This window comes from Lepidochelys kempii, chromosome 8 (assembly GCF_965140285.1).
Source record: "Lepidochelys kempii isolate rLepKem1 chromosome 8, rLepKem1.hap1, whole genome shotgun sequence".
In the NCBI taxonomy this organism is placed as follows: domain Eukaryota; kingdom Metazoa; phylum Chordata; order Testudines; family Cheloniidae; genus Lepidochelys; species Lepidochelys kempii.
Genome location: NC_136387.1, coordinates 35,003,852 through 35,016,511, shown reverse-complemented (window position 1 = coordinate 35,016,511; position 12,660 = coordinate 35,003,852). Strand labels below are relative to the sequence as shown.

Genomic DNA, 12,660 nt, shown 5'->3' with positions numbered 1-12,660 from the left:
GAGACTTGTGATAAAATCATGAGAGTGGGTGTCATGCCTGAAGCATGGCACTTTGGCAGTCCTAGCCACCCCACCCTGCAAATATTCTGCTGTCTCTGAGATGTTTCATGTCTGCTAAGAGAAGGGCAGGGTTTTACCCTCTTTGGCAAGGATCAGGGTGCAATTCAGACCAGTGAGGAGTTATGTCACTGCTTGCCCTGCAATCTTGAGTGCCTTAGAATGCTTAACTACCCTACAAACATGCAGGTTACATCCTGAGCATCTGTGCGCTAGACAGCCCAGGTTCAGCAGCTCTGACCCCAGCAGCCTGTCTTCAGCCCCACAGCTTTACTGTGGCTCCCACCAACCTGGCTTACTACTTTCAGGGTGACCCCAACACACTCCCAGTCCTGAATTTCTCAAAACCATATACTCTGCAATGTCCAGCCCTCTTCTGGGCAGTTCAGAGAAATACTATGGTTCGTTTGTTCCTCTAGCAACACAAAAGCTACCAGCTTGCCACATTAACTGGAGTTTACATTCACTTTAATTCAAACACAGCACTGGTGAGTTAGATTAATAGTAAAACAAATTGATTAACAAAAGAAGACAGGATTTGAAGTGGGTTCAAGTATGAGTAGGGTGACCAGACAGCAAGTATGAAAAATCAGGGCAGGGGGTAGGAGGTAATTGGTGCCTATATAACACAAAGCCCCACATATCGGGACTGTCCCTATAAAGTCGGGACATCTGGTCACCCTAAGTATGAGGAATAAAGTTTGAAAGGGTCACAAGCAAACAAAAGTGAAACTGCATTCAAAAGTCTAAAACTTAATCTAGCAAAATACAGGCTTGTTCAAGATGGTTTCTTGCCTATATTCAGTTCCCAGATACTTCAACTCCCCATGGTTGAAGGACCCATCTTTCTCAGCTTGTTAGAACGTACATTTCTCAGTGATATTAATCACCAGCGTGCCATTAGCTCTCAGAAAAAAGCTTACACTACACACTTTTATAAGACAGTAATATTATATTCAATTGATTGATTCAACTGTTTATGGGGGGAGGGATAGCTCAGTGGTTTGAGCATTGGCCTGCTAAACCCAGGGTTGTGAGTTCAATCCTTGAGGGGCCCATTTAGGGATCTGGGGCAAAAATTGGGGATTGGCCCTGCTTCAAGCAGGGGGTTGGACTAGATGACCTCCTGAGGTCCCTTCCAACCCTGAGATTCTATGATTCTATGATTGATTACCTAAAGTTCAGCTCCCTCCAACCCCCCTGTCCTTATAGCCCAGTGAATCTTTGGAATGGATTCTTCTGAGGGTCACCCCTCAAAGTAAAGTTTATTCAAGCTGCAAGGAAGGTGACAAGGAGGCTGGTGATGAAGGAAGCTCTATGTTCTTTCTTCCCCCACATGGTAGCTTAATAGCTCTTTTTACCTAATATGTAAAAATGGCTCTTCATTGTCTTTGCATGAAGATCGGGTCAGTCAGAGAATCAAATACACATAAATGTCTTTGAGTTATTAGTTTTTGAATGAACTCTCACAAGGCATATTTTGTACAAAGATTATTACAATAGCGTGTTGAGTGTGAATACAGGGGTATTTAGTGTCACACACACGTCCAGAGCATTTCAGCCTTGCTTCCAGGTGTTCTGGCTGTTAGTGACAACTATGGCATTCATTTTGTGGCAAACATGAATCATAGACCAGCTTTTTATCTCCAGGCTTAGAGCCTGTATCAGACCGGCCACCTACAAACCTCCCCCTCATGGCCTGGGGTGACTCTGCAGCACTCTGCCTCAGTTTACCCTTCGATTCAGGGCCCCTTAAAAATGCTACATCACAGTCCAGTGGTAATTAAAACACTGCTCTTTTGGGGTCCAATTTATTTAGTTGTTCCACACATTGGACCTCCCACTTCAGTGTTTCTCTCCTCGAATCAGGAGACCCCAGCCCTCCTTCCCAGAGCTGGGTTCAGTTCAATCTATTCCCTGCAGCTGCTTTCTGAGGCCAGCTGCAGCTTCCAGGACTTCTGTCCTGCTTGGCACTCTCTGCCCTCCTAGCTGGGCCAACGCTGGCTGCCACGCATAAGCTCCTTTGAAAAATCCCACACCCAACACAAGTGTAGCAGTTGCATGCTTCAGAGATGCTTCAGAGTAGATGATTGCTTCAGGGATCAGGAGGGAATTCCCTGCCCCATGTACAGGCCCGGTATGTTACAATAACAGCTTCATAATGTGGGTCATTCCTCTGAAGCAGCAGATCAGTACCACAGAACTGGCTTCTGGCTTGCTGCAGAATGCACAGGGGACAGACTACAAGCTCTTGGGACACAGGGCAGAGGCTCCATTTAATTTCCAGTGAGCAGGCGGGAGTTTAAAAAAAAATCAGAAAATGCAGAATTTAAGGCCCAGTTGAATGGAGCTGGCTGCCTCTTACATGCCACTGACCTTATGGTGATTGCCCATAGGTGATAGACTCCCAGTTCTGAGGGGCTTCACTCCTCCCTTATAGCACTTTCTGTCTGTGCCATGGCATTGAAGCTGGGAGGAAATGGGCCTATACGTTCAAGGTGCCAAAGAGATTTATTTTTGCACAAGTGCTATATCAATGGCCTAATTCATTTTTTTATGTTCCCTGATGTTTGGGGCACTAGCACGTCAAATCCAGCCTTGTTTGAAAAGGCCCCGTACAAGCAATTCCACAAATTAAAACAAATAATTATGATTAGTTGCAAGTGGCCAACCCAGCCCAGGAGTCAAGCTCTTGTATTGTTAGTGAACATACGGTTTAATAAAGGCTGCAGCAGAGAAAAATAACAGTCAACTTGTCTTTATTATAGGGTTCGGCATTTGCACTGTTACTTTGTTCACCGAGGAAATCCAGCAAATGCACTCTTGGAGCTGGCTGTTTTCACTCACTGCTATGCAGCCTGAGATAGTGATGATCAGTTCTCATGCTTCAGGGTAGAAGATGATTGCCTCAGGGATCAGGAAGGAATTCCCTACCCGATACACAGACCAGGTATGTGATGATAACATCTTCATAAGGTGTGTCATTCCTCTGAAGCAGCAGACAAACATTCACACAGAATAATGTGGGATGCAGTGGTGGATATTGGAGGATGGAGGGGTGAGGAGGATGGTTTCTGTCAAGGGTTGCTGGAGTGGGGTGGGGAGGGATAAAGAGTTCCAGGTCCTGCATTGCCCAGGACACCTCTACAAAGAGGAGATTCATCCCTCTCCCTCTGCCAACAGCTTCACCTGCCTCCTGGGTCCCCCAAACCCAAACTGCCACCCAGCAGAGAAAAGCCTGAACTGTCCCAAGAGTACTGCCAAAGCCTCCTGCTTCCCCTTCACAGACTCTGCAGTGCAGCCAGGTGTGTCCGGTGCAACCCAAACAATCTGTGTGGGTCCAGCATTATATTCTGCAGCAGACTGAAAATCTGCAGCATAACATTTAATGTAATATGACAATAAATAACCTGGGGATTATATACTGATTTTACTCATAGTTGTATCAAATGAACTGAAGTTACTCAGTTAACCAGAGTTCCCACACTGCCACACCAGAGTGCTGCAGAAACCAGGGGTCATTGCCACAGCACTGGCATCTAGCTTGCTGCAGAATACGCAGGGGCCTGACTACAAGCCCTTGGGACACTCTTAATTTCCAGTGTGCAGCATGTTCAAATCAAAATCAGGAAAAGCAGAAGTTAAAGAGCAAGATTTTCAGAAGTGACTAGTACTTTTGGGTGACCGACTTGAGACACCTTGTAGGGGCTAGATTTGCAGAAACTGCTGAGCACCTGCCCTCTGATCATCTGGGCTCTTTCAGGTGTCTCACAATGGGCACCCAAAGATTAAGGCATCCCAAATCACTAGTTGCTTTTGAGAATGTTGGCCAAAGTTCATAGCGCATCATCAATGTGCTGCCACACAGCCTGGATAGTTTAGGGCAGTGGTTCCCAAACTTGTTCTGCTGCTTGTGCAGGGAAAGCCCCTGGCGGGCCGGGCCGGTTGGTTTACCTGCTGCGTCCGCAGGTTCAGCCGATCGTGGCTCCCACTGGCTGCAGTTCGCTGCTCCAGGCCAATGGAAGCTGCTGGAAGTGGAAGCCAGTATGTCCCTCGGCCCGCGCCGCTTCCAGCAGCTCCCATTGGCCTGGAGCAGCAAACCGCGGCCACTGGGAGCCGCAATTGGCTGAACCTGCGAATGCGGCAGGTAAACAAACCGGGCCACCAGGGGCTTTCCCTGCACAAGCGGCAGAACAAGTTTCGGAACTGCTGGTTTAGGGTAAATATCTAACAACATAAACTGAAGGCTGCACATTTCACAGGAAAAACAGGGACAGAACTTTACATGTGTGCAAAAGGCTGAGTTCACATTCCTAGAGGAAGCTTAACTTCTTAGGATTTTCTTCCCCTTTCTCTGCAACCTTAATGGCATCATTGCATTTAGCTCAAGCTGAGCTATTTTTATTGCTATTCCATCCAGTTCTTTGCTGTCTTAGGGCCAGACTGTGACTGTCTTACTAAAACTGGGGAGCTGAATGGCACTCACTGTGTAGGTAAAAACCCCCCAACGTGAGTAAGGGATCACAATTTGGCCCTTAGTTTTAGTTCCTTGCTTCTGCCTCCCATTTTCCCCTACTCTCCTCTGCTCCTTTTACTCCTTCTTTCTTACATTGTTTCTTGGATGGATACACATAGTAAGGTGAGCTGCATGGGCTGATGGCCTTGCTTGGTCCTCTGTGGCTTTCCTTTCTGGTGTCTCTTCTGCCTCCGCTTCCACCTTTTCCTTCCAAGTGTCCTTCCCATAACCCTGTCACTGGCACTGCTTTACCTTAACCGACCCCACCTGCACTTGTGTTGGCACTTCCTCTTTAGTCGTTTGACACTGACCAGGGCCTGACCTGCTGCTCACGTGAGAGGCAGAGCTCAGTGTCCTGCCAGCCTCCAGCTGCTATGCAGACATCATTAGCTCCTTTCTCAGCCGTGACACAGGCTGCGGCAGGAGAGTAACTTATCCAGTGTCATAGGCCCGTGACTGATGTGGCCAGCCAAGGCCATTCTCACTACTTCATTAGGTGCCAGGAAGGTGTAGCAGCAAAACATATCCCTTGCCTTCATCTGTTTTCTTTCTCTCCCCATCTCCATTCTGGGCTGTGTTGACTCACATCTTGTCTGGTCCTTTCTGCTGTTCATGTTCTGTTTTCTCAGTCACCCCTCTCTATGGTTTTGTGCAAAGTGAAATTTAAAAGGATCCTGGAGCCTGATTATCTTTTCACTTGCACCAGTTTTGCTCTGCTGTAAGTCCATTGATTCCAGTGGACTTATTCTGGATTTGTACTTGCACTAGTGAGGAGAGAACCAGGCCCTTGATCTCTAAAACATGTTTTAGAGATTACGTTACCAGTGAGTTTCTCTGTTGCTGTGTTCAAGCACAGATTGGCACTAAGGTTCCAAACTGCAAGGAACTCTTGCTTTGTCTCCAGTGGGAACTGAGTCTCAGTACCTCACAGGAGTGGTCCTAAAGCCTTTGTGATGTTGGGAATGTGGAGAACATGGGGACAGGTCAAGAGTTTTATGCAGCCTGATACTGTGGTTCTTCCAGAGTCTGAGTTTTTAGGCTGAGGGTGACATTCTGGTCATTTACAAAGCTGGGCTGAGGCTCTCACTAAAATTAATTATTTTACCTCTTGTGGCAAATAATGGGAAGCCATCTTTGTCTGAACAGTTCTGGGTTGGTTGTTTTTAATAAGTTTGTAGTTTAAATGTCTATTTTCTCTTCATGCATTTGGATGCCGAGGTGAGCTGGCTGATTTTATAACTCTGTTTGGGGCACTTACTTCAGTGTCTCACAAATGCTAAACGCATTTGGAAAAAACAGATTAACATTATCAGATTTATCATGGGATGCTGGTGCTAATCCTGAAGTTATTATGCTGAAATGAGACAGAGGTTTGCCAGAGCAAGGGCTGCAGGATTGGACCTTCTGTATCTATCCTGGACGAGAGCAGAAGTGCTCTGTAAATCTGTCACTGTGGAGCTGCATACCCATTAGGCTACATCGTACTGTGATTCTACAGCATACTCCCTATGGGTGTCTGTGAATGGCAATATCTTAGCATCAGAAAATTCTAAATATATGAAAGATCCAACACTGGCTCCTCGTAGACCATTATTATTTACTATTAGGAGTTGAAGGTCAAGCCATATGTTATAGGGAAATACACTTCACTGAGATTTACCATAGTCCCAGATTTGACCCATGACCTCAATTATACAATAATTTGGGTATTCTTAATAACACACTCCTTGACTGGGTGCAAACTATCTGAGTAGCAATATTTAGGCAGAACGGAGTAAGTTACCAATAGGATTTTAGCTCTAACTTTGAATTGCTTTGTTGCTGTGGCCTGCATATATGGCAAAAAGAAGAGGTTTATCTCTCTCTCTCTTAGGTCTAACTTTCTCGCCTCTTTTTCAGCATGGCCCAGGGGATACTAAGTGCAAATATTGCAAGTTAACACTCTTGTATTCATCTGAAACATCTCAGTCTCCCTCAGGTGTGAGAAATAAAAGGAAACAGTCTGAGGAACAAGCAGCTGAAAGTAGGAAAGACCATTTGGACCACATTCACGGAAGCTGATGCATAGATGTGTAAATTACACCTCCTGTCCCAGTGGGTATGTGGTTTTTTGGATTAGAACTGGCCCACTGTAGGGGCTACATCAGCAGAGGCTGCTGCTGAGTAGATGCACAGGCCAGTTGCCTTGGCCACATGCCTCCTTTCTCGGCAGTACCAACTACTTGTTGGGTAGCTCTGGTCCTCTATGCTCCCCCATTAGTAGGGAGGCCATAACTTCCCTCCGCCCCCCACACCCCAGATTTCTAGCTAAGCAGTGTTTCTGTCCTGGGGTTCTGCATGTGACTGCTAAGGGGCGCACCGGTGTATAAAGCAGCAGGATTCCAGAAAGGCTCTGCCAAAGCAACATGGTGAGATACACCTTTTGTTGTTGTGAAGACACAGCTTGATTCTTTTCACTCCCAATACAGATACAGCTCTCCACATTCTCACAGCATTTGGCTACAAGAATTCATCCAGGATCGTTCATACACACAAGCCAAGTAATGGCTGTATGTAAAGATATTAATTACAGCAAAATGTTACCTGCATTCAGCAAAGTAATATGCAGGTGGACATTCTGTGCTAAATTCACCCCCAGACATATGCTGTTTAAATCCATGAGGTTGGCCATATTCCTCTCTGGTGTAACTCCATTAATTTAAATGGGTCACACCAGGTTGAGCTTGGCCTTTTGCATTACGGGCTTGATCATCCAACCCTTACTCATGCAAGTAATCTTTTCTCAGCCATTTAAATTGTTCATGTGAGCAAGGACTGCAAGATCAAGTCTTGTAATTGGAGAGAATTGTAACTTTTGAGCAAGGAAGTGCAAGTGGAGTTGGATTTATTATGATTGCATTTATAGCAAAGGATGAAAGTTCCCAATTGTTTCAATGCATCGCACAGTGCAAGCAGCAGTTCGAACATTGTATGGGACCTGACTGAACTGCAGAAAGCAGGGGACTCAGTTACAAAAAAGTTAGGGTACATCCACACAGCAAAAAACCCCAAACAAACAAAAACAAGCCCTGCTGTGAGTCTCAGAGTTTTGGTCTACGGACCTGGGCCAAATAGCCATGCAGACATTCTGGCTTGGGCTCTGAAATCCTTCAGAGCCTATGCTTCATTGAAAGTCCACAGGACGTGGGCTTAAAGTACTTAGATGCTTCTGAACATTTTATACATTGTAACCCAAGTGGAGGGCAGGTTCCCAAGACAGATATTTTTGTGGTGTAATGGAGCTCTTAGACTGCCCCTGTGCTGTGAGAAAGAAAGGCATCAAGGCCACATCCTGTTTGCTTTACTCATACAAATACTTCTCTTTTCTACCTCACACAGATGTTGTTTGGAAGTGAGCTGTAGCTCACGAAAGCTTATGCTCAAATAAATTGGTTAGTGTCTAAGGTGCCACTAGTACTCCTTTTCTTTTCATCAAAGATGGTGAGGCGATCAGATACTACATTAATGGGGACTATGTAAGTACCCAAGATAGACATATATCCACAAAACTCCCACTGACTTCAATGGGAGCAGGAGCAAGATCATTGTTTTCATGCAGAGACACTCTGGGACTTCATTCTGTGGGCCATATGTTGTGTCATTGGTTTTAAATGTGGTGGCATCAATTTCAATATTGAAATCAATGTGGAACTCGACTTAAAAACCAATGGCACACCATGGCAGTGTGTATTGTGCAAGATGACACAGGAATCATCTGACAAAATAAGTTAATTATCATTTGGGAGTCTTCCTTGCAACTTTAAAAAAAATGTTTGTGTACTCTTTTCTTTCTTTCCAAGGCTTAGCAGCCATATAGATATAAAGGTTAACATGCAAAGCCTTCAGCTGTAAACTGTACAATTCTGAGTTCACTGATGCTTACCGTGTCAATGATATCTGAAAAGAGTAAATAGCAGGGCTTGCCTCCGTCCCTCTCCTTCTGCTGGTTAAGCAGATTTAGTGTGGGCTGTTGTACAGGTAGTGCCCAAAGATTATGAAAAGGGAATGATCTCTGTGGTCTAATACGGTCAGAGGGACCACACAAGATGACTGAAGTAGCAGAACTCTTAGCTTTTACAATCAGCACAGAGATCATAAAAAGAGAAAACCAGGAGTGCTAAACATATAGGCAAAGACATCTTGCTAGGCAGCTAACTTCAGTGTGAGGCAAACCCCTCCCCACAAAAGGCCATAGCTGCCATCTGCAAAAGTAATTTATTTTAACCATTTCACTTCAATTAATACTGAAATATAATTAGTCAATCATTTCTAGTCTGATTGGTTTTTTTATGGTCTAATATTGCTTTAATGGGATTGATTTTTGTTGTCGGAAATAGGCTTCTTGCCCAAAGCAATGGTGACCATTGAATACTGAGCAGCAGTGAGACCATCTGCCATCTGTCACTGTAGCCTTTATTTATGATTTCTCTTCCTGTCACCCCAAAGTTGAATACAGCAGAGCAATCTTTGAGGGGGCCATTTAGGGATCTGGGGCAAAAATTGGGGTTTGGCCCTGCTTTGAGCAGGGGGTTGGACTAGATGACCTCCTGAGGTCCCTTCCAACCCTGATATTCTATGATTCTATGAATAGAGAAGCTTCTATTAGGCAGAAATGCCAGGCGCTCTCCATCTGGAACCCTTCAACAATTAAACTGTCCTGTGGGGCTACTTTTAAGCTGGTTTTGCAGGGATGTAACAAAGAAAACTTCCTCCGCGAGGACACAGCCATCACGATATTGTCAGGGATCTCATAGGCAGCCTGGCCAAGGGAAGCGCCAGATGCACTGTCAGATGCTGTACGCTCATGCTGCCTGTGGTCCATGGGTATCGAAGGATTGTCAGGATGGGCGTCTGGGCCCTAATGGGTGGTGCCAGTGTAACCCACACACCTCCTGGGTGTGATGTTCTGTTCCATGTGGCACCGAGACCACTTAGAGAGAGAGAGAAAATGAGTCTGCTCTACAGCCTTAGCTAAAAGTCAGTTGGCTTCTAGCTCACTGGGTAGAGGCTCATGCGCTGAGGTCCACAGTTTGATCCTGCCCTCTAGTGACCACAGGTGCCAACTTTCGTTGGCGCTGGTGGGTGCTCCCACCCCCCCTCCGCCGCCCCAACTCCGCCCCCTCCCTACCCCTATTGGACCCCTCCCCAAATCCTGGCCCCGCCTCTTCCCCGAGCGTGGTGCGTTCCTCCCCCCTCCCTCCCAGCGCAAGCCATGCACAAGAGCTGTTTCGCGGCGCAAGCCCTGGGGGGGGGGGAGAAGCAGGACGCAGCGGTGTGCTCAGGGGAGGCGGAGGAGGTGAGCTGGGGCGGGGCGAGGAGCTGCCGGTGGGTGTAGACTCAGCCAAGGCAGAGTCAGCCGTGCCCGAGCTACAGAAGGGGTGGGGCTAACAGTCTCTGAGGGCTAGGTTTATGAGAGCGGGGCGGAGCGAAAACCTCCGGTGGGCGGAGCACAGCCAGTCAATGCGCTGATCTCTGATTGGTGGCCGCAGTCACGTGCGCGGGGGCCGAAAGGAGGTGTTCGTGCGCGCCAGCGGGGAGGGTTGCGGAGTGTGCGCAGTGAGAGGCCTAGGCTGGGGGCTCAGGTAGGAGCCGAGTGGGGAGGCCGGGATCTCCGCCCCCATGAGGGGTTGTGGCGCCGCGCAAGGGGCGCGGCAGGAGGGGGCGCCGGGCCTGTGTGACGTAGGGCAGATTACTTGCGCCCTACTATCCCCGTCAATGTGCCCGGCTCCCGGCGTGCCTTGCGCCCTCCCCCGTCAATGTGCCCGGCTCCCGGCGTGCCTTGCGTCCTCCCCCGTCAATGTGCCCGGCTCCCGGCGTGCCTTGCGCCCTCCCCCGTCAATGTGCCCGGCTCCCGGCGTGCCTTGCGCCCTCCCCCGTCAATGTGCCCGGCTCCCGGCGTGCCTTGCGTCCTAGTTGCCCCGTTGCTGGGCTCGCGTGGGCTCTGCCTCTTTCCTGCCCTGGGGAGCAGGTGACGGGTGTGTGGTGTGACCCGTTCCCTGTCCCTTGCAAGACGAGGGCTCGCAGCAGGCAGCGTGTTTCTGTGGACTGGTGTAGGGTTGCCAGCCCTTCAAGTTTGCCCTGGAGTCTCCAGGAATTAAAGAGTGATCTTCAGTTAAAGATTATGCCATTTGATAAAACCTCCAGGAATTTGCCCAAATGAAATTGGCAACTCTACTGTGGTGCAGGGCTAAGTTGGCCCGGCATACAGCATGGCCCCCGACTAGCCTGCCTGGCCCTTCGTGTTGGCGGTTCCCAGTATGCATTCACGGTGCTTTCCTCCCAGCAGAAGTGAGGGGCCCTCGTGGGTGATGCTCTTCCTTGAGCTGAGCCCCCTGGCTGTGTTGTGGGCCGGGACCTGCTGTATGTGGCTATGGGAACCTTTAAATTTAAAAATGGGGAGATATATGCCACACGGTTGAACTCCTTGGGCTGCAATCTGAGCAGCCTGATGTAGTGGGGCAGCAGTGGAGTTGCCAGCCCTCTGGGGTTGTTGTGGAGTGTACAGGGATTAAAGATTAATCTTTAATTAAAGGTTGTCATGTGATGAAACCTCCGGGAGTACGTCCATCGAAAATTGGCGATGCTAGGCAGTAGTGGTAGTCTCATGCTTATGGGTACGGTGGTGGGTGATATGCTGCCCCTTCCCTGCTCTATGTCCTGGGCTGGGGTACAGTTTTAACACTAATTGTTTCAGTCCTATCTCTCTCTGCCTCATTGACTTGCATTCCTCTTTTTTCTTCTGCTTTTAGTTCTTACTACTTGTCTTCCTCTGTTGTCGATAACTCTGTGAAGCTTTGTGGGATATAGTGTGTGTGTGAGAGAATATAAAATAGAGTTGTTTTGCACTGTTGCTTTCCATGGAAATTCTGGATATGTTGGATTCGGCTGAGGCTGTTTTTTGTGGCTTTGAAAACATCCAGAGAGAGATGCCTTTCATTTTTCGTATCCATTAGTTTAATCTTTTTAAAATGGCTTTAGTGTAAAGTCAAGTCTAAATTTTGGGTCAAATTTGATTTTGCAAAACTTAAAACTGATGTTTCCATAGAGCTTTTATTCCAGTAGAAACAGATTTTTATACTAAATTTTGTAATTTTTCTGTTTTGTTAGAGATGACATGAGGAAAGGAAGCAATATAATACATTATAACACAGTTCTTGATTTTATAATCTGTTGTAAGGAGCAGTGGTAAGGAAAGTAAGAAAATGTGTGGTTTTTTTTAAAGGTGACCGGACAATGAAAAAATATTGGCCTTGTGTCCTTTTTAGCTACTTTTGTATTGTATATTGTAGGTCTGGAAATAAAAGGCAGCTTCAAAAAGAGCTCCTCCACCAATCTGTTTTTTACATTAGAAATCCAGGTCCACTTCTGGAAGATTCTATGGGCTTATTTACACACAAACTTGCACTGAAAAAACTGAATTACTTGTAGTCTGTACCTTTTGTTACCATGATACTATTTCTGAGTGTGGACACTCTTACTTTAGAATAAAAGTGTCCTGTTTTGATTTAGCTTAAGACACTAAACCTGACCTGATCAGGAGCACTCTTAAGAGTGTCCACACACAAAACATCCATTAAAATAACAAACGGTGTGGGTTAAAATTGATTTAGTTATTTTGGGACAGTTCAGTTACTTTGTGTGCAGACCAGCCCTTAGCTGACTGGAGAACTAGTGAAATGGTGGCATTATATGAGCCAAGAGAGTGAAAGCCAAGCAGTTGAGAGGGGAAGAGGTTTTTATTATAAGCCTACTAAAAGCTGTTCTCTTTTGTTTTTTAACTCTCCCATTTAACTGCAATGCTTGACTTCCATTTTGGATAATGGAAGCCTTTGTTAAACATTCAATACTCCCATCCTTTCTGTTAGGCCAAGTCTACTCTTAAAAGTTTTGCAGGTGTCAGTTAAGAGTGTAATCTGTTAACTGAATTTATTACATATAATTATGGTTGCAAAAGCCCTAGTGTAGACAGTTACACCAGCAAAAGCATTTTTTGTATGTGTGCTGGTTTAACTTATTTTGCTCGCTGAACTGGAACAAGCTCTTTTTTG

General features: G+C 46.6%; 1 protein-coding gene across 2 annotated transcripts in view; it reads left to right on the top strand.

Moving 5' to 3' along the window:
- Positions 1-9,836: 9,836 nt before the first annotated feature.
- SIL1 (SIL1 nucleotide exchange factor) overlaps positions 9,837-12,660 on the top strand; it is a 230,004-nt gene continuing 227,180 nt past the window's right edge. Inside the window, exon 1 of one of the 2 annotated variants that reach the window (XM_073356007.2) lies at positions 9,837-9,908. The gene's annotated coding sequence lies outside the window, so the exon portion shown is untranslated. Of the gene's footprint in view, positions 9,909-10,125; positions 10,195-12,660 lie in introns of those variants that run through there. The other variant, XM_073356006.2, reaches the window with a different exon arrangement.